General features: G+C 36.1%; 1 protein-coding gene across 4 annotated transcripts in view; it reads left to right on the top strand.

Annotated features, from left to right (window-relative positions):
* The window catches only part of NME7 (NME/NM23 family member 7), a 147,371-nt gene that overhangs the window by 3,473 nt on the left and 120,968 nt on the right, over positions 1-22,930 (top strand). The window lies entirely within an intron of this gene.

The following is a 22,930-nucleotide window of genomic DNA, read 5'->3' as shown; positions in this document are numbered from 1 at the left end:
AACTCATGACTTCAGGTGATCCACCCACCTTGGCCTCCCAAAGTGCTGGGATTACAGGCATGAGCCATGGCACCCAGCTAGCATCTGCTTTTTATTCATCCAGAATTCCTTTTGTTACTTGAATTGCTGATTTGGGAGAATTGCAGTTCCAAAGATCCACAGGATTTCATTTACTAGAAATGAATCAGAACGTATAGGGCATAAATTGCAGATATGAAACTTTAAAAAAGTTTATTTTCCTGTATTTTGTATTACAAATGCAGTTTAGAGCCTGTTATATTCTTGTTTAATAGGAAACAGTGATATTTGCAGAACTGAATAGTAAGTGGTTAATATAATGCCATAATTTTCCTTACATGTAGCTTTTTATTTTTTGCTTTCCTTTTTCTGCCTTTTTATTCCCAATTCTTTCTCATTCACCAGTTATTCATCTATTGAAGAAAGTATTTATTGAGTGCTTTCCGTATGCTGGTAACTGGTGGCTATACATTGATTAATAAGATAGCACACAGTGGCTCCTACCTCATGGAATTTATGGAGAAAAACAGATATTGGAAAACAAATTACAAGTGTGAGTTGGGTTAGAAAAATGACAAGAGAAAAATGACAAGGTGAGGTGGAAATTAGTAATAAAATAGAGTGATCTGAACTAGCCTGGGGTGATCAGGGAAAGCCTCCTTGATGATAAAACTTTTTAATTCTTTTTATTTTTTAGTTTTGGAGAAAATTTGCATGAATAAATAAATGATCACCTCATATGATGATAAGTACTATGAGGGAAATTTAGCTAAGTAATGCAATATTAGTTGGTTCCAAGAGCGAGTAGCCTTGAGTAGGACAATCAGGGAAGGTCCTCATGAGGATGTGACTTTTAAGCTGAGATCTCAGTGATTAAAAGGAGCTTGCCAGGTGGGGAAACCTAGAAGAAGAGTATTCCAGGAAGAGTCAATAGCAAGCCCAGAAGTGCCTTAGAAGAGTAGGAGGGAGCTAGTGTGGCTGGGGCTATAGAATGAAAGGATGGCTGGAGGAGAAGAGACCTGAGAGGCAGGAAGGAGCCAGGAATACTGAGACTTACGGAACTTGGGAAGGATTTTAGATTTTATTCTAAATGCAGTAGGATTATGTATCTTGTATATTTACCTATTCCATCAAAATATTTTATTTTCCTTGGATCTGCCTTATTTAAACTTTAGCCATATTAATTTGATCTATTGGTGCTTATTTTTATCTTATCGGTAACATTTATGATCTTATAAACTTTGGGAAATATTTTTCTGACCTGCTCTTGTCTTTGAACCTCAGAGACTCCTAATTTCATCCCTTACAGTTGGCATTTCATACTTTATTTTCCGTTTTCTGGACTTTTTCTTGTTTGTTTCTATGATATCTATTCTAAGGTGTGGCAAGCAGAACTATATATTCCAGGTGTGTATGCATTATAGTTTCAGTGTGGGAATTATGTTTGCCGCTGTGATCCTCACCTGGTATCTTTCTTCATTGTGCTAGAGCATATGATTGAAGTATCTTATTTTCCAGAAATACCTCCAGCATTCCCAATGAACTTTGTATTAACTTCTTTTCAAAAACTGTCTAAACTACTTTACTTCCAAAGTTGTCAATATTTTATAACTCTCTGTAAATTATATGTGAGAAACTGTAGCTATTAAAATGTACTGCTTAATTCACATTTATTTTCTGATGCTAGACACTTTGCCTTATTAAGTTGCTATTGTTCTCTTCACTGACTCATCTTGTATACTGTGCCTTCTTCATATTTTTAGACACTTTAAAATGTATTTTCATATCCACACATAATGGCTCTAGAGCTCTCCGATAGATGTAAATTTAACTTTTATCTTTTGTTTTCCATAGTTCCAATATATACAAGGTAAATCTATATGCTATATATGTTTTATATTTATTTATAAAGATATTTAACTTATTCTGTTGTAGAACTATAGGATAACTAGTCATTTTTAGGAATTAGAAATTATAGAAGTAGAAATAATAAAATTAAATTTATAATAACACTGCTTGTATAGAATCACTATTAATATTTTGATGTAGTATCCTTGTTACATATATAGTCATATATATAAAGACACACACACATATCTATCCCTTAAAATATGATTCTATTATATTCATTGTTTAGAAATCTGTTTTTTCCCACTTAACATATCTTGTACATTTTTCCAGATCAGTTTTAAGAACTACAGTCAGCCCTCGATATCCATGGGTTCTGTATCCAGATTCAACCAATTGAGGATTGAAAATATTTGAAAAAAGTAAAAATAAAAAATTACAATGATGAAAAGTACAAATAAAATCAATGCATTATAACAACTATTTACGTAGCATTTGCATTGTATTAGGTGTTGTAAGTAATTTAGAGATGAATTAAAATATACTGGAGGATATACATAGGTTACATACAAATGGATGTCATTTTATGTAAGGGACTTGAGCATCTGAGGATTCTGGTATCTGCAAGAGTCCTGGAACCAATCACCTGCAAATACTGAAGGACAATTTTACATTTTATTCTTTCATTTACTGTGACTTAACCAATCCATTTATTAATTTGTTCTGTTAACACGATAACTAACATATTTTTGTGAACACATTTTTATAGACATCCATAATTATTTCCTTACAATAAATTAAAAAGGGAATAATAACTGGGGTGTGAGAGGTCATGTACATTTTTAAGGGTTTCAATATACATTGCGAGACTACTCTCAAAATAGTTTTGCCAATGAATACCCTGATAGCAGTGTACCATGGTGCCTTTTTCTTCTAAACTCTAAACTGGTATTTCTATATATTACATATATATGTCCAACAATAGATTTGAACTTTTAATAAAACTGTCATCTGCTTTGCTCAGAATATTGAGAGAAATGTTAAAAATTACTGTATGTTCTGTAGATGAAAGGCACTGTTAATACCTACAATATTTCTTTGTAATTATTGTTTTATATCTCTCATAAATTGTTAAAATTCAAGATGTATTATTTGCCTGTAGTGAAGAATAAGTTAGCCTTTCTTTAACTATTACTTGTAGCAGATTTTCCAGTCTTCTCTTGTGTACTTATTTTCAAGATGCGGTACGTTGAAGTACAAACGAACTGATGTAGAGCTAGAAATCTAAAATTTCAATCTTTATTCCAGTCCTGGCTTAAGCACTTATGAGCTATGTGTTATGTAATCTTTCCCCCTGGATAGTTATTTTCTCATCCATAAAATCAAAATAATACTTTCTGTTTAGATTACCTTAAAGCATTTTTTGTGAAAATCAAGTAAGTTGATATGAAAGTAATTTATAAACTGTAATATACATATGAAATGTATTATTTTCATATTAACCAGATTGCTGCCTAACGAGAAGATAGTTGAGGAAAATGGAAGAGATTAAAATATAAAACAGCCTTCAGAAATAAATATTTGAGGTTAATGGTGTTAATGCAACTTTGTGGATGTCGAAAAATTTACTCTTATATATTAAATTTCCTCTTCCTAAATTTCTCTTATAGATTCATTTTCCTAATGGAAACAAGAAAAAACTGGTGAAAAGGGAGGGAAGCATGGGAAATGGCACAGATGAATTTTGCGACCAATTTCAATAATGGTCATGTATTTTTTGGGGGTAGGGACAGCTAAACATGTCTGATATGTATTTAGCAGGTATTAGCTGTGAGATTCCTGAATTTCTACTCAGCTTAAATGGATTAGCTGGGAACATTTACTTTTATTGCTGGTCATGTGAGATTTTATTATTCCATAATTTGACTGTGAAAGTGCAACGAGACCATTCAGACCCAGCTGTTTCTTGCCACTTAGGCTCAGAAATTTAGGTCTAGAAAAACTGAAAATCCCTTCATCTAGTGGGAAGTACAGTTTTACCATTTATGTTAAACCATATTGCTTTTTAGGAACCTTATTGGATTTTACTGTATGCACTGAAATCTCTGAAAGGTGAATATCTGTATATCTTAGCTATCTGAATATTTTTCATAATTAAAAATTTTCAAGTTTTTATCCAAAGAAAGAATGACTTCTGTAATAATATGATCCCTTTTTTTGTAGCATTTCCACATAAAAATTAGTATTGGCCTTATGATTTTATCTTGTCTCCCAATATGCTTAACACGTACATTGAGGCATGCATTATTAGAACACTTTTGAAATCAAACTTGAAATAATAAGCATTTATATTCAGATACAGAACAGAAGCTTTTGAACGAATCTTTCTGCCCTACTTTTGAGTTCTTGCAACATTACATATATCCAAGATACAAAGATGAACAAGACTAGATTTCTTTCTTAAAAAGCTCACAGTCTTGGAGGAAGAGAAAAAAGAGAGGAAGAGAAATACATGATACACGTAACATTGTAATACTAACTTAGAGAAATTCAGTTTCTTCATTTATAAAATGAGGATAGTAATAGTACTAGTTCCCTAATAGGGATCTTATTATAGCTAAATGATAAATTGTTTAGCCCCATGCTTTATACACAGCTTCCAATAAATGTTGGCTGTTATTACTGTTGCTCCTGCTGTTATTTCCAAGTGTTAAGATAGAGACCTACTGAATGTGGGAACACAGAAGAGAGACTACCATGCTTTATACACAGCTTCCAATAAATGTTGGCTGTTATTACTGTTGCTCCTGCTGTTATTTCCAAGTGTTAAGATAGAGACCTACTGAATGTGGGAACACAGAAGAGAGACTAATGATAGAAAGAATGCGAATTAAAAACAAGATTATTTGACTTTACAGCTTTTCTCTGTGCTATTTTTCATTCACCGAGCTTCAGGTTTTCTTTAACGTGAATATGCATAAATCCAAAATTAAACTTATGCATATTAATGCCAACATTGATTCCCTAAACGTACTGGAAGGCATTTGGAGATTAAGTAGGAAATTCTGTCATTGTGGTTCATTGTTCAGGGTTCAGCCTAGTGTCCTGTACAATTAAGAACTTAATAGATGCTTCTCCCACCCCACTTTCTTTTAAACATTTTTGTTCATTGACCCAGATGTCCCTTTGGGTGATTTTGAGTGGACACAGTATATACAAAGTTGGTGACTATTCAGAAGTACTTGAGGTAGTTCTTGTTTGTATAATTTTTAAGCAATTCTTTTTGGTTTACATCTTTTTTCCCCCCAGTTTTACATACACTTCAGCCGCACTTGCTATTCCATTTGCCTGAAATCCTCCTCCACTTTTTTTCAGAACTATGTTCAGATGCCGCCTCATCAGAGAGGACTTCCTTGTCCACCATACTAAAGTAACACCTCTAGTTGCTCTATGTCCCCCTACGCTCTTCATCTTCTTCTTTTTTCATTTTAGCACCTGACAAAACCTTTGCAAAGCTGCTATTTTAATAATGATAGTGCATGCCACTTAGAGAATGTTTTCTATTTTTAAAGGCATTTAAGATTCTTAACTAATTGATACTGTCCTTGGAAGCAGGTACTGTATTTACAGGGAAGAGATATCAATATCATCAGGGAGCAGAAAGACACAGACATCCAAGGAAGAAGGCTAATCCTCTACAAAGATAGTTGAAAAGCAAGGAAGGTAACTTTCCACTGAATTTCCCTGCTAGTTACTTGGTAGAGACCAGGAGTGGACAACGAGTTTTGATCAAGGGCTATTCACCTTTAGAAAAAAGTCTAGAATTCTGGGTCAAAAATAATGGACTCTTTTATTCCAAGAGAGAGCTCTGGCTTCATTTAATCAATTATTTTTCAGTTTCTCTTGAGTGCCAGGCACTCTTCTGGGCAATCAGTGACAAAGTCCCATGCTTATGGAGCTAAAATTTCTGAGTTGACACAGAATAAACAAACGTAGTATAATGTGAGGTTTTGATAAGTGTTATGGAAAAAAAATCAAACAAGACGGAGGGTGGAGAAATTGGTATTTAGTTGGCTGGTCAGAAAAGCCTCCTTACATTGCTGACATATGAGTGGTGACCTGAATGAAGTGATGACATGGAAAGCCCTGGGAATCTTAGCAGGATGCAATGACCCGGAGGCAGGAGCCTGCTTGGTTTATTGATTAACCAGTGAGAAGGCCAGTGTAACTGGAGCAGAGAAAGTGAGGGAGAGGGTGGCAAAGGCAGGTGAGACAGATGAAGTAGCCTGAGACCAGATCATACAAGCCTTATGTGGCATGAAATCAGTCTTTTAAAAAAAAACAAAATTTTTGTGGTTATATAGCAGGGGTGTGTGTGTGTGTGTGTATTATATCTATGTGTGTGTATATATATATATATATATATATATATATATATATATAATATATATACACCCATGATATATTAGGGGTGTGTGCATATATATACATTTATATACACCCACTATACATAATATATAAATATATATTTAATACTTTAATATCTAAGTATGTACATGAGATATTTTGGTACAGGTATGCAATGCATAATAAATATATCATGGAAAATTGAGTATCCATTTCCTCAAGTATTTATCCTTTGGGTTAGCAATCGAATTATGCTCTTCTAGTTATTTAAAAATGTATAATTAAATTATTATTGACTGTAGTCACCCTGTTATGATGTTGAATACTAGGTCTTATTCAGTCTTTCTGGTTTTTTTGTGCCCATTAACCATCCTCACCTCCTACACAACCTCTCCAGCCTTCTACTCTCTATCTCCATGAGTTTAGTTGTTTTGATTTTCACATCTCACAAGTAAGTTAGAACATGCAATGTTTGTTTTTTTGTGCCTGGCTTATTTCACTTAATATAATGACCTTTAATTCCATTATGTTCTTGCAAATGACAGAATCGCATTGTTCTTTATGGCTGAATAGTACTTCATTGGGTATATGTACCACATTTTCTTTATCTATTGTTTTGATGGACACTTAGGTTGCTTCTAAATCTTGGCTATTGTCAATAGTGCTGCAATAAACATGGGAGTGCAGATATCTCTTTGATATACTGATTTCTTTTTCCCCCATAGTGGGATTGTTGGATTATAAGGTAGCTCTATTTTAGTTTTTTGAAGCTCTAAACTGTTGTCTATAGTGGTTGTACTAATTTTATATTCCCAGCAACAGTGTATGAGTGTTCCCTTTTCTACACATCCTTGCTGTTTGTTACTGCTTGCAATTTGGATAAAAGTTTTTTAAATTGGGGTGAGATGATACCTCATTGTAGTTTTGATTTGCATTTTCTCATGATCAATGATATTGAGCACCTTTTCATATCCCTGTTTGCCACTGGTATGTCTTCTTTTGAGAAATATCTATTGAGATCTTTTGCTCATTTTTTAGTCAGATTATTAGATTTTTTCCTGTAGAGTTGTTTGAGCTCCTTGTGTATTCTGATTATTAATGTCTTGTCAGATGGGTGGTTTGCAAATATTTTCTCCCATTCTGTGGGTTGTCTCTTCACTTTGTTGATTGTTTCCTTTGCTGTGCAGAAGCTTTTTAACTTGATGTGCTCCATTTTATCTATTATTGCTTTGGTTGCCTGTGCCTGTGTGGTGGTGTTCAAGAAATTTTTGCCCAAACCGATGTCTTGGGGATTTTCCTCAATGTTTTCTTTTAGTAGTGTCATAGTTAGAGGTTTTAGATTTAAGTTTTAATCCAAATCCATTTTGATTTTATGTTTGTATATGGCCAGAGAAAGGGATCTAGTTCCATTCTTCTGCATATAGATACCCAGTTTTTCCAGCACCATTTACTGAAGAGGCTGTCTTTTCTCCAACATATGTTCTTGGAACCTTTGTTGAAAATGAGTTTATTGTAGGTGTATTGATTTGTTTCTGGGTTCTCTATTCTGTTCCATTAGTCTATGTGTCTGTACCATGCTGTTTTGGTTACTATAGCTCTGTAGTATAATTTGCAGTCAGGTAATGTGATTTTTTTTTCAGTTTTTATCATTTTACTTAGGATGGTTTTGGCTATTCTGAGTCTTCTGTGGTTCTGTATTAATTTTAGGATTGTCTTTTCTATTTCTACTCTTTGAAGAATGTCATTGACATTTTGATAGAGATTGTATTAAATCTGTAGATTGCTTTAGGTAGTGTGGACATTTTAACAATATTGATTCTTTCCATGAACATAGAATAGAATATCTTTTAATTTTTTAGTGTTTTATTCAATTTCTTTTATCCATGTTTTAAAGTTTTCATCATATAAATATTTTACTTCTTTTGTTAATTCCTATGTATTTTATTTTGTTTGTGGCTGTTGTAAATAGGATAACTTTAAAAAAATTTTTTTTCAGATTGTTCACTGTTGACATATAGAAATGCTACTGATATTGGTATGATTTTGTATCCTGCAACTTTACTGAATTAATCAGTTCTAAGAATCTTTTGGTGTAGTCTTCAAGTTTTTCCAAATGTAAGATTATATCATCTCCAGACAGGGATACTTTGACTTCTTCCTTTCAAATTTGGATGCCCTTTCTCTTATCTGATTGCCCTAGCTAGGACCTCCTATGTTGATTAACAGTGGTGAAAGTGTGTACCCTTGTCGTGTTCCAGATCTGAGAGGAAATGTTCTCAGTTTTTCCCCTTTCAGTATGATACTAGCTGTGGGGTTGTCATATGTGGCTTTTATTATGTTGAGATATGTTCCTTCTATATCCAGTTTTTTAATGCTTTTGTGAAGAAGTGATGTTGAATTTCATCAAATGCTTTTTCAGCATCAGTTGAAATGATCATATGGTTTCTGTTCTTTATTCTGTTGATATGATGTATCACATTGATTGATTTGCATGTGTTGAACCATCCTTGCATCTCAGGGATAAATCCCACTTGGTCATGATGAATGATATTTTTAATGTGTTACTGAATTCAGTTTGCTAATATTTTTGAAGATTTTTACATCAGTATTAAATATACTGACCTGTACTTTTCTTTTCTTTCTTTCTTTCTTTTTTTTTTTTTTGAGGTGTTATTGTCTGGTTTTGGTATCAGGGTAATACTGAGCTCATAGAATGAGCTTGGGAATATTCCCTCTTCCTGTATTTTTTGGAATAGCTTGAATAAGATTGGTATTAGTTCTGTATATGTTTAGTAGAATTCAATAGTGAAACCATCAATCAGGTCCTGGGCTTTTCTTTACTGGGAGACTTTTTATTGTGGCTTTGATCTCATTACTTGTTATTGGTCTCTTCATGTTTTGGATTTCTTCCTAGTTCCATCTTGCTAAGTTTTATCATTTTTTAATAGATTTACCAATTTATTGGCATAGTGGCCATGAATGATCTTTTGAATTTCTGTAATATCATTTGTAATGTTTCCTTTTTCATCTCTGATTTTATTTGTTTGGGCCTTCTCTCTATTTTTCTTACACTGGCTAAAGGATTATCAATTGTGTTTATCTTTTCAAGGAATCAACTTTTTGTTTCATATATCTTTCATGTTTTTTAAAATTTCAAATTCATTTATTTCTGCTCTGATCTTACTATTTCTTTTCTTCTACTAATTTTGGGTTCAGTTTGCTCCAGGTTTTGTAATTTTCTAAGGTGCATCATTAGGCTGTTTATTTGAAGTTTCTCTCTCTCTCTTTTGATGTAGGCACTTAGAGCTATAAATTTTTTTCTTAAGACTGCTTTCACTGAATTCCCTAGCTAGTAACATCCCATAGCTAATAGTGTATTGTGTTTCCATTATCATTTGTATCAAGAAAATTTTCAATTTTCTTTTTAATTTCTTCATTGATCCACTCGTCATTCAAGTCACAAAGTCTTAGAGCTGAAAGAGACTTGATTTTTGTTAAGAGCAGTGATTCTGAAATTGAGGTTGTGATGTGTTAGTGGATTGTAAGCTCTAAATTGCAAATAATAGACAGCTTTTAAAAAAAGGTATAAAAATATCAGTATACTTCACATACTGAGAATAAGAATTGTTTTTGAGAACTTTTTCCAGTGGTGGGGTATGTGTGTGTGTGGTTGTGTGTGGGTGTGGATGTGTATTGGTCCTAATGGAAACTGGTTCTTACTATAGGTTAAGAAATGAAAAGGGAACAGTAAAATGTTTATGAACTATTTATCTAGTCTTATTCCCAAATTTATAGGTGAAGAAACTAGTTGGGAAATACTGAAAGGCCCACGTCTTCTCCCTTAAGTGTCGTGCTCCCATCTAGATGTGATGTGAATGTCTGTATGTGTGTGTGACTGTTCCACACTGACGTAGTTCTAATTTCCAAACGAAGGAAAGAAATTGCAAAGTTTATTTATTTAATACCATATCAATAAGTGCTCACTTCACTTCTGTTTTTTTAACCTCGTCTCTGATTGTCTTATCTTCCTTTTTTTCCTCTCTTTTCTTAAATATCCTTCTAGTTCTCTAGGAAAGAAAGATATACAAAGTGAAGCTAGAGAGAGGGAGAGAAAGAAATCCAGGACCAATAAAGAGGGAGAGGGACAGACATCCAAAATCTAGGAGACAAAAGAGAGAAACATCTAGGGCCAAGGAGAAATAGAGGCATCTGTGCCCCTGTCACTCCTGCTTTCTTCAAGATCCCCTCTGCCTTTTGCACAGGCTATAGTCTTCTGGGAAGGCAGTGCTCGTGGAGAATGAGTTCATCTTCTTTCAAAGACATGGATTGGGCATTTATTAATACCTCTGTATCCTGCCGTCTGGCTCTCTGAGTTGGGACTCAGTAATGTATTGAGGAGAGTAAGCTCCTTGAGAGCAGGCTTTCTCCCCTTCCCTCCCTTCCTCTCCCTTTCCCTCCCTTCCCCTCCCTTCCCCTCCCTTCCCCTCCCTTCCCCTTCCCTCCCCTCCCCTCTCTTCCCCTCTCCTCCCCTTCCCTCCTTCATTTCCTTCATTTCCTTCTTTTTTTTTTTTTTGTAGACTGAGTTTTACTCTTGTTGCCCAGGCTGGAGTGCAATGGCACCATCTCAGCTCACTGCAACCTCCACCTCCCGGGTTCAAGAGAGTCTCCTGCCTCAGCCTCCTGAGTAGCTGGTATTACAGGCACTTGCCACCATGCCCAGCTAATTTTTTGTATTTTTAGTAGATATGGGGTTTTACTATGTTGGCCAGACTGGTCTCGAACTCCTGACCTCAGGTGATCCACCTGCCTTGGCCTCCTAAAGTGCTGGGATTACAGCTGTGAGCCACTGTGGAAAGCAGGGCTTATTTCATACTCTCCTTTGTAGTCCCTTAGTAATAGTTTGCTTAGAAAACTATCCTAATTAATAGACTGAGCTTTTGAGATATTGTTCCTGTTATATGGTTACATTCCTACTAATACAAACAAGAAATCTGTAGCCTTAAAGACAGGATAAAGCTAAAAAGAGACTTAATTTTAGAAAATTTTTAAGGGGCTTGATAAAATGAATCCAAGGCTTTAAAAAAAGAGGGTTTTTTAAAATACATACAACACACATATATACTAAATAGATGCACACTTTAGATTAAATGTTTTTAAAAATGTCATGAGGAAGATATTCTTGAAATGATTTAATAGCTTTTTTAAAATTAATGCTTTTAATCACTTAAAATACTGTTATATAATTTGTTAGGTGTTAGCAAGTGAAGAGAATTTATTAGATGTTAGAAAGCAATGGAAGAGAATTCTCTGAATGCCACTCATTTTTCATAAGAGTGGCTGTTTGAATCTGATAATTTCATCAATAAGTTAAGAACTTTAAACCTACTTGGGGCTGACTGGACAAAGGATAAAAAGAAACCCCTAAGATTAGGTCCTCTTTTATGCAAGGAATTAAAGAGAAATGAAATTATTAACCTGGCATAAGCTGTCCTTGCGTTAAAATGTTTCCTAAAGTTCTGATGACTGGAGGGGATATATTAAAAACGAGGAGGATGCTCTGCCTATGGAGTAGCCATTCTTTTATTCCTTTCTTAATGAACCTGCTTTCACTTTTCTTTAAAAAAAGAAGCTTATTAACTTATGAGTCAGAATGTGAAAGCTCTTTTTCTTAATAGTTAATATCTATCATTTATTGAATGCCTACTGTATATATTAAATTCTTTTCATATAAGGACAACCTCAGTTTTTAAAAACACTCAAGATTGTACTGCTAGAAGGTGATAGGGCCCAAATTTGAACCTATTAAGCCTAGAGCCTTATGTTCTTCCTAGCCTACTACTTAGGGTCATGATGTTTAAAATTTTTAGTATTTTTTTTTTTTTTAGTAACTCTTTTTCTGCTTTTATGTAGCTATAGATAGAAGTTTAACTTCCTTTTTGAAAACTCAGTTTCTAGAGTATATGGGCGATATACATTTTTTAGGAGTTCATAATTCATATTTTGATACTTGATTAGGGCCTCTACAAAATTATTATGATTTAATGAATAACTACAAGGCAAAAATTGAGGGTATTTGTGAAATGGCTTTTTGGCCAGGATATGTTGAATCCACATGAACGCTAGGTGGCACTCTTCCATCATTGCACACCTCTAGGAAAAGCTAGCCTTTATGGATTTTATTAGTTGCTTATTAATTTTAATCATACTGATGTGGCATTCGAATGCTATTCATCTAGAAATCACAGATGTACACAGTATCACAGATGATTTCTCTTAAAGTCAAAGACACATATTATTCCTTTCCTAAATTAGAAAACTTTAGGCTAAATGATGAAACTAATCTTTGGGATTAAGCTTGAAAAAGCGTGAAAATGTGGACTTTTAAAAATTTTTGGAATCTGTTACTTTACCAAAATATCCTTTAACTTATTTAAAAAACATAAACAGGAAACTACAAAATAAAAATAATGTTTGAATTACATGAGGTAATATAGGCAAATGCATTCCAAAGAAAACACTGTCCTAATATCGTCTTCGGATAGACCGTATAATGATCACTGTTTCTAACACTTGAGGATGTAGTCACGACTTTTACCACTTTCCTAATGTTACATTCGTGGTTACAGCCACTTAAATCTGTATCACTTTACTGTAAACACAATATTTTCTCCATTGACTAATATCCAAAAAGACTCATTCTTTCTCTCATGAGGAAAATGCTGTCAGAATCAGTAGCCAACAGTAGCTAATGGGGAATAGTCATAATTTGCAATGCATGTAAATATATATGTATATGTAGCATCTGCAGCATTTGGTATATGCCATACAGGAATAAATGGAAACAGTTTGGTTTGCATATTTTGCATAGAGCTACTTTTCTCTCTCTCTGCAACCAGGGCTGCTATATACTGCATCTAGGACATTGTACAATTATGAGTCAGTTGCTGATATTCTTATTTATTACATATTTTTCTAATAGGTAGCAATAAGATGTTCTGAGGAAGGCACTTTTTCTGTTTGCACAAGAGTACTAGATGGACTAAAGAATAGTCTTTTCAGATTTCTTAGCAGTGATACTGCTCATCTATGCCATTGACTCTTATTCTTGAAAGAAAAAAGAATATGAGAGGAGGGAGCACAGGAGAGAGAAGGTGATATAAAAATACTATTCCAGGATGCATCTAATTTACTACAAATGTTAGGCAGGTTTAGGGCCTCCACAATGGATGGATACCGTAGAATCCCGTCCTACTGTATCTCCTCAGACTTCACCTTCAAATCATACTGTCTTTGTTGTTTGTTAAACTTGCCAAGGTCCATCTTCCTCCCAGAGCTTTATATTTTTTGTCTACCTGGAATTTTTTTTTTTTACCCCAGGTTTCTGCATGACTGGCTTTTCCTCATCTTGTTTTGACATCTCAGATTGAGTGTAGTTGTTTATTCTAGTTGAAGGAGTACTCCCTAGCTCACTGCCCCTAATAATTGGCATGTTTACTTATTTATTCTATTGTTTTTGTAACACTATTTATTTATATACTTAAATTTTTAGAGATGTCTCTAAAAATATAAGTATATATATTTATATATATGCTTATATATATAAATATATATATGCTTATATATATATATATATATATATACACACTTATAAGAGACACAGAGATGTCTCACTGTGTCGCTCAGGCTGTAGTGCAGTGGTACAGTCATAACTCCACCTCCTGGGCTCAAGTGATCTTCCTGTCTCAGCTTCCTGAGAAGCTGCGATTACAGGCATGGGCTATCATGCCTGGCTATAACATATTATTACAAGAATTATATATATTTTTTTATTTTTACATTCTATAAAGGGAGACAGAAAATTAGTAAGTAAGCTCCATATCAACAGGACCTTGTCTGTCTTCTGTCTTGAATATCCCCCATGTCTCTTGCAGTGCTTGGCAAAGAGAAGCCATTCAATACGTTGAATGAATGAAGGCATGAATAAATTCAACTTTTAATGCATAGCATTTCAATTCATGATAGCCAGTAGAATTCTGCTTTTTAAATTTATCCATTCAACAAATACTTAATAGATATCTACTATATGCAGTGCATATACCTAGTGCCTTGGGATGCATCCATGAATCAGACAAAAATCTCTGCCCTAAAAGGCTTGCATTCTATTGGGGCAGATATGCAATAAGCAATAAACATATTAAGTATAGTATACATTATATTTGAAGGTAAATAAGTGCTATGGGAAAAAATGAACAGGATAATGAATGCTGGGAGTATTGATAGTGGCGTTGAATATAATTTAAAGGGAGGTGGCCAGAGTTAGTCTTGTGGAGAAGAAGCTGATACCTGAGCAAAGTCTTGAGGGTAAGAAAGGATAAGCCATATAAATATTGGAGAAAAGTATTCCAGGAAATAGGACAGTCAGTGGACAGATTCTTAGGCCGGAGCATGCAACGTGTTCAAGAAACAGTATGGCTAAGGCAAAGTAAGCAAGAGTGACAGTTGCGGGAGATTAGGTCATTTGGATCACTGGAGGCCAGATCTTAGAGGGCTTTGTGGGCATTTTTGCAGAAATTGATGAGCTGGTCCTAAATTTGATATGGAAATGTGAAGGGCCCAGATTAGCCAAGATGTTTTGAAAAAGAATGACAAAACTAGAAGACTTATAATTTCTGGTTTCAAAACTTACTGTAAAGCTACAGTAATCGAGACAATGTGAGCCAGAGTCAGTGGCTCACGCCTGTAATCCCAGCACTTTAGGAGGCTGAGGCAGGTGGATTTGAGGTCAAGAGTTTGAGACCAGCCTGGCCAACACGGTGAAACCCTGTCTCTACTAAAAATACAAAAAAAATTGCTGGGCATGGTGGCATGCACCTGGAGTCCCAGCTACTTGAGAAGCTGAGGCAGGAGAATTACTTGAACTCAGGAGGCAGAGGTTGCAGTGAGCTAAGATCGCACCATTGCACTCTAGCCTGGGCAACAAGAGCAAAACTCCGTCTCAAAAAAAAGGACAACGTAATGGTGTAGGGATAGACATATAGATTAGTGGAACAGAATTGAGAGTCTAGAAATAAACCCTTCATGGCAAATTGATTTTTGACAAAAATGCCAACACCATTCAATGAGGAAAAAGTAGTCTTTTCAACAGATGGTGCTAGGGCAATTAGATATCTACATGTAGAAAGATAAATTTAGACTAATCTCACAGCATGAAAAGGAATTCAAAGTGATTATAGATCTAAATGTAAGGGCTAAAACTATAAAGCTCTGAGAAGAAAGTATAGAAATATATCTCTGTATCCTTGGGTCAGGTGAAGCCTTCTTAGATATGACACCAAAACACAAGTGACCAAAGGTTCCCATTTCCTCCCAAACAAAAATGGTGTGGAACTGGCAATGTGAGACAGGAAGGACCTATATCCCAAAGGATCATTCTGGGTCCTAGCAGGACACAGATATATATATATATATATTTGTATTAGTCCATTTTCACACAGCTGTAAAGGTACTACCTGAGACTGGATAATTTATAAAGAAAAGAAGTTTAATTGACTCACAGTTCCACATGTATTCGGAGGCCTCTGGAAACTTACAATCATGCCAGAAGGCAAAGGGGAAGCAGGCACCTTTTTCACAAAGTGGCAGGAGAGAGAGAACATGCAGGGGAAACATTTGAAACCATTAGATCTCATGAGTCCTCCCTCACTCAGGGGGGAGACTGCCCCCATGATTCAATCTTTTCCCACCCGGTCCCTTTCTCAACATGTAGGGATTATAATTCGAAATGAAATATGGATGGGGATACAGAGCCAAACCATATTATTCCACCCCTGCTTCTCCTAAATCTCAGGTCCTTTACACATTTCAAAACCAATCATGTTTTCCCAGTAGTCCCCCAGAGCCTTAACCTATTCCAGCATTAACTCAAAAGTTAAAGTCCAAAGTCTCATTTGAGACAAGGCAGGTCTTCTCCACCTGTGAGCCTTTAAAATCAAAAGTAAGTTAGTTACTTCTGTATCTTAGAAGTGGAGGCACAGGCATTGGGTAAATGTTGCCATTCCAAATGGGAGAAGTTGGCCAAACAAAGGGACCATAGGCCCTATGCAAGTCCAAAACCTGGCAGGGCACTTGTTAAAGTTTTGTTTTTAACTCGTTAAATCTTAAATCTCCAAAATGATCTCGTTTGATTCCATATCTCATATCCAGGGCATGCTGATGCAAGTATGGGCTCCCAAGGCATTGGGCAGCTTCTTCCCTGTGGCTCTGTAGGGGACAGCCCCCATTGCTGCTTTTACAGGTTGCAATTGAGTGCCTGTGACTTTTCCAGGCACATGGTGCAAGCTGTCAGTGGATCTACCATTCTGGGGTCTTGAGGACATTGGCCCTCTTCTCACAGCTCCACCAGGCAGTGCCCCTGTGGGGGCTCTGACCCCACATTTCCCCTCTTCATTTCCCAAGTAGAGGCTTTCCATGAGGGCTCTTCCCCTGCAGCAGACTTTTGCCTGGACATCCACATGTTTTCATACATCCTCTGAAATCTAGGTGGAGGTTCCCAAAGCTCAACTCTTATCTTTTGCATAGCTGGAAGCCCAACACCACATGTAAGCCACCAAGGCTTGGGTCTTGCACCCTTTAAAGCAATGGCCCGAGCTATACCCTGACCCCTTTTAGCCTTGGCTGGAGCTGGAGTGGCTGAGACTCAGAACACCATGCCTCAGAGCCACACAGAACAGTGGGGCCCCAGGCCCTGCCCACAAAGCCATTTTTCTCTTCTAGGACCCCAGGCCTGTGATAGAAGGGGTGGCCACGAAGATCTCTGACATGCCATGGAGATATTTTCCCCATTATCTTGGCTGTTAACATTTAGCTCCTCATCTTTTATGCAAATTTCTTCAGCTAGCTTGAATTCCTCCCTAGAAAATGTGTTTTTCTTTTCTACCACATGGTCAGCCTGCAAATTTTCCAAACCTTTATTCTCTGCTGCTTTTTTAAACATAAGTTCCAATTTCAAACTATCTCTTTTTGAACATATCTGACTGAATGCTTTCACAAAATGCCAGGTCACCTCTTGAATGCTTTTCTGCTTATAAATTTCTTCTGCCAGTACCCTAAATCATCTCTCTCAAGTTCAAAGTTCCACAGATCTCTAAGGCAGAGGCAAAATGCCACTAGTCTCTTTGCTAAAGCATAGCATGAGTGACATGTACTCCACTTTCCAGTAAGTTTCTCATCTTCATCTGAGACCACCTCAGCCTGGACGCCATTGTCCATATCACTATCAGGATTTCAGTCAAAACCATTCAACAAGTCTCTAGGAAGTTCACAACTTTCCCACATCTTCTTGTCTTCTTCTGATCCTTCCAAACTTTTCCAGCCACTGCCTGTTACCAGGTTCCAAAGATGCTTCCATATTGTCAGGTTATTTTGATAGCAGTACCCAACTCTGCTGGTACCAATTCTCTGAATTAGTCTATTTTCACAATGCTTTAAAGAATACCTGAAACTGAGTAATTTATGAAGGAAAAGGTTTAATTGACTCACGGTTCTTCATGGCTGGGGAGGCCTCAGGAAAGTTAACAATCATGGCAGAAGGCAAAGGGGAAGCAGGCACCTTCTTCACAAGGTGGCAGGAGAGAGAGAATGCAGGGGAAACTGCCACCTTTAAAACCATCAGATCTCCTGAGAACTTGCTATCACAAGAGCAGCATGGGGGAAACTGCCCCTGTGATCCAATCACCTGCCACCAGTTATCTCTTTTGACACACGGGGATTATAATTCAAGATGAGATTTGGCTGGGGACCCAGAACTAAACCATGTCAATACTTAAATGGGATAACTGAAGAGTTTACTAAAGGGACTAGTTACAAAGGTATGGGCAGAGTTAAGAGAAACTAACAAGGGATGGTACAGGAAGAAGAAGTTGGGGTTAGTGACAACGTGGAGCCTTTACTATTTCTTGATCTATCAGGGAAAAGGGAGAGAATTACCAGAAAGCAGCTATAATGGAAAGACTGTCTGACATGAGCTGTGGTCTTCATTGCAGAGGAGAAACTTAACCAAAGTGAGGAGGAGGAGGAAGTAGAATAAATATCTTGGCCTCTTTGTTCTTTCTTTGATTTGTAGCCACTAGCTCCTACTGGCCAAACCCATGTAAAAGTCCAAAGGCAAGGGGATGCTTTGATGAAGTTCATGCAGGTCAGCTGACCAGGCTTAGAACAGGATGGAGAGAGCAGAGTGAAGGTCCGGAGTGACAAATGGAAAATGTCTAGCACATCCACTTTAGGCTGAGTGGTGCAATAGCTATGGGATAAAGGAATAACAAGACTTGGCTCAGTGCGCTTGTGACCTAACCAACAGTTGTTTGTTTGGAAAAACTCAAAGATAGCATTTATATTGTTATTTTCTGTGTTATCAGATGATTTCTAGCTCAATAATAAAGTCAATTTTCTAACTGAATATTAAGTGAGAAGTTTATAATTGCTTAAATATTTTTATGCCACTATAGTTAGATGCAGAATTTATTTACTGATTAAGAGCCATCTCTCTTTTTGGAATGCAGTTCAGTTAATTGCTGGCAAGTAATCTCTGACGGATAACTCTTGTCCTGAAGTTACTTACTACTTTATCAAGTATATTCTTTTAAGATGCTAGTCAGAGAAGCCATATTTATCCAAAAAAGTAAGAAAAGATGTCCTCTTTGAGAATCTTTCTGGAAATATAAGTAAACAGACTTACGAATTATTGGAGTTTTGGGGAGAGTTTTTTGAATATGAAAGAGTGGATTTTTGCCATTTTATCAAGATCAATTGCTGTGCACATTTATTTACTCCTTTAGATCTTTATTTTGTTAAGTATTTATTTGAGTATTTTAAAGTCCCAGAACTAGAAGAACCACATTGGAGTTTCCATAGAAATAAATGATATAGCTTCTGTCTGAGAATTTCATAATTTTACCAGAGAACTCTTTTTCTCCTTTCCGTTTAGAGCATTTATTTATTTTAGAAGTTTATTAAAATTTAAATGTTTTTTTGTTGTTGTTTATTGTACTTTAAGCTCTGGGGTACATGTGTACATCCCGCAGGGTTGTTGCATAGGTATGCATATGCTATGGTGGTTTGCAGTCTCTGTCACGACATTGCCTATGTCAGGCATTTCTCCCAGTGTTTTCCCTCCCCAGCCTCCCCACCCCTTGCTGTCCCTCCCCTTGCCCCCCACCCCCCAACCTACTCCAGTATGTGATGTTCCTCTCCCTGTGCCCACGTGTTCTCATTGTTCAACATCTGCCTATGAGTGAGAACATGTGGTGTTTGGCTTTCTGTTTCTCTATCAGTTTGCTGAGAATGATGGTTTCCAGATTCATCCATGTCCCTACAAAGGACACAAACTCGTTGTTTTTTATGGCTGCATAGTATTCCATGGTGTATATGTGCCACATTTTCTTTGTCAAATCTATCACTGGTGGGCATTTGGGTTGGTTCCAGGTCTTTGCTATTGTAAACAGTGCCGCAATGAACATACATGTGCATGTGTCTTTATAACAGAATGATTTATAATCCTTTGGGTATATACCTAATAATGGAATTGCTGGATCAAAAGGATTATCTATTTCTAGATCCTTGAGGAATCGCCACACTGTCTTCCTCAATGGTTGAACTACTTTACGCTCCCACCAACAGTGTAAAAGTGTTCCTTTTTCTCCACATCCTCTCCAGCTTCTGTTGTCTCCAGATTTTTTAATGATTGCCATTCTAACTGGCATGAGATGGTATCTCAATGTGGTTTTGATTTGCATTTCCCTAATGATCAGTGATGTTGAGCATTTTTTCATATGTTTTTTGGTCACATAAATGTCTTCTTTTCAGAAGTGTCTGTTCATATCCTTTGCCCACTTTTTGATGGGGTTGTTTTTTTCTTGTAAATCTGCTTTAGTTCTTTGTATACAGATTCTGGATATTAGCCATTTTTCAGATGGGTGGATTACAAAAATTTTTTCCCAGTCTGTTGGTTGCTAGTTCGCTTTAATGATTGTTTCTTTTGCTGTGCAGAAACTCTGAAGTTTAATTAGATCCCATTTGTCTATTTTGGCTTTTGTTGCCAGTGCTTTTGGTGTTTTAGTCATGAAGTCCTTGCCTACGCCTATGACCTGAATGGTATTGCTTAGGTTTTCTTCTAGGTTTTTTATGGTGTTAGGTCTTATGTTTATGTCTTTAATCCATGTGGAGTTAATTTTAGTGTAAGGTATCAGGAAGCAGACCAATTTTAGCTTTCTGCACATGGCTAGCCAGTTTTCCCGACACTATTTATTGAACAGGGAATCCTTTCCCCATTGCCTATTTTTGTCAGTTTTGTCAAAGATCAGATGGTTGTAGATGTGTGGCGTTGCTTCTGAGACCTCTGTTCTGTTCCATTGGTCTATATCTGTTTTGGTACCAGTACCATGCTGTTTTGATTACTGTAGCCTTCTAGTATAATATGAAGTCTGGTAGCGTGATGCCGCCATCTTTGTTCTTTTTGCTTACTATTGTCTTGGCTATGTGGGCTCTCTTTTGGTTCCATATGAAGTTTAATGTGTTTTTTTCCAGTTCTGTGAAGGTCGATGGTAGCTTGATGGGGATAGTGGTGAATCTGTAAATTACTTTGGGCAGTATGGCCATTTTCACAATATTGATTCTTCCTAACCATGAGCATGGGATGTTTTTCCATCTGTTTGTCCTCTTTTATTTCTTTGAGCAGTGGTTCGTAATTCTCCTTGAAGAGGTCTTTTATATCCTTTGTTGGTTGTATTCCTAGGTATTTTATTCTCTTTGTAGCAATTGTGAATAGCAGTTCGTTCTTGATTTGTCTCTCTTTAAGTCTGTTATTGGTGTATAGGAATGCTTGTGATTTCTGCACATTGATTTTGTATACTGAGACTTTGTTGAAGTTGCTTATCAATTTAAGGAGATTTTGGGCTGAGACAATGGGGTCTTCCGATTATACAATTATGTCCTCTGCAAATAGAGACAATTTGACTTCCTCCTTTCCTAATTGAATACCCTTTATTTCTTTTTCTTGCCTGATTGCTCTGGCTAGAACTTCCAATACTATATTGAACTGGAGTGGTGAGAGAGGGCTTCCTTGCCTAGTGCCAGATTTCAAAGGGAATGCTTCCAGTTTTTGCCCATTCAGTAGATATTGGCTGTGGGTTTGTCATAAATAGCTTTTATTATTTTGACATACGTTCCTTTACCTAGTTTATTGAGAGTTTTTAGCATAAAGGGCTGTTGAACTTTGTCGAAGGCTGAAGGCAATATTTTAATTAAATATTTAAATAAATATGTTAGTATGAATAATAAAAAATCTGATAACCTAATATTTAAATTTTTATTTATAGATGAATACAATACTAGAATGCACAGTGAAACCTACACTCAAAAAAGCTGTATTGTTATAATCAATATGAAAAATATATATGATGAAAGGCTTTTACAAATGTCATAGTATGTCTCTTATTTTAAATATATTTTCTCTTCCATTATCAGCATGGTTTAAATGTGTCTTTGGACAATTGTGGGAAAAATAAGTGTCTTAAAAACTACTCACTACATTATAGTTTGTGGATATATCATAAGCATAATTAGACAGAGAACTTCTACCATCTGTAAGTCAATTATTAACATGAAGAAGAACCCCCAAATTTACCCTAACCAGAGCATCAGATGGCAAATCCAGAATTAGCAATGAAACTCCTAGATTCCCTTCTTCCCTATGCTTTTATTTGCTTATTATAATGAAGGACCTTTGGGGTGGGGGTATTTTTACTAACATATATGATGGGAAATCCTGCTTAATAGTCAAGGAAAAAGAACCCATCTTTGACTTATTTTTTTCATTCTGCTTTCTGTGGTAGCCCTAAGAATGTACTTCACATTCTTAGTGCCTCCAACTGCAGGCAACTTAAGTGACCAAGGGTTCCAGCTGCTGTTCTCTGCAATCCACTGCTGCTTTTGTGCTGAGAACTTGCTTTCCGAAGACTGCTACCAGCCAGTGACTGAGAGGAGCAGGGATACTAAAGGGGGCCCCTCCCTATCCTTGCGAGTCACCTGGCCCTAGCACTTCTTGATAGGCTTACTAAGCCTTCTTTCTAGGGTATAGCAATCCAGGATGCTCCCACCTAACATTCCTTGCCTCTCTCCACCACTGTGTCAAATTTACGTTGTTTCTGTTGCCTTTTCTAGTCTTTTTGACTCCCTCCTCATTTTCTATTACAGGAATTTTTCCTTAATGAAATTCTTGCATGTTCAATCTTGTCTTTGCATTTGTTTCTCAGAGGTCCTAGACTAACACATTATTTCTATAAAAAGATACTATCATATGAAATTACTAAGGAGAAAAAAGATGTTTGCTGTAATTTTAATGACAATATTCTTATATTACTAGATTCTAAAATTTAGGAAAGTCAAAACTTCATGAAATTGAGAGCTATCCTCAGAAATTTATTCTTATATTAGTTTATTAATCGTATGTAAACTTGCTTTCAGAAGGACTGTTACAATAGTAAAATCAGGAGCTCATTTTCTCAGAAAATGTTAATTCACTCAGGATGATTAGATGGCTGTACATTAATAAGCAATCCATAGTCGTCTTTGAGATGTCTAAGGATATTTAGTGAGAAACTAA

This window comes from Aotus nancymaae, unplaced genomic scaffold, assembly GCF_030222135.1.
Source record: "Aotus nancymaae isolate 86718 unplaced genomic scaffold, 86718_ANA_hifiasm-v0.15.2.pri h1tg000108l, whole genome shotgun sequence".
In the NCBI taxonomy this organism is placed as follows: Eukaryota; Metazoa; Chordata; class Mammalia; order Primates; family Aotidae; genus Aotus; species Aotus nancymaae.
Note: the sequence above shows the minus strand (reverse complement) of the source record. Positions and strands in the feature narration are given on the sequence as shown.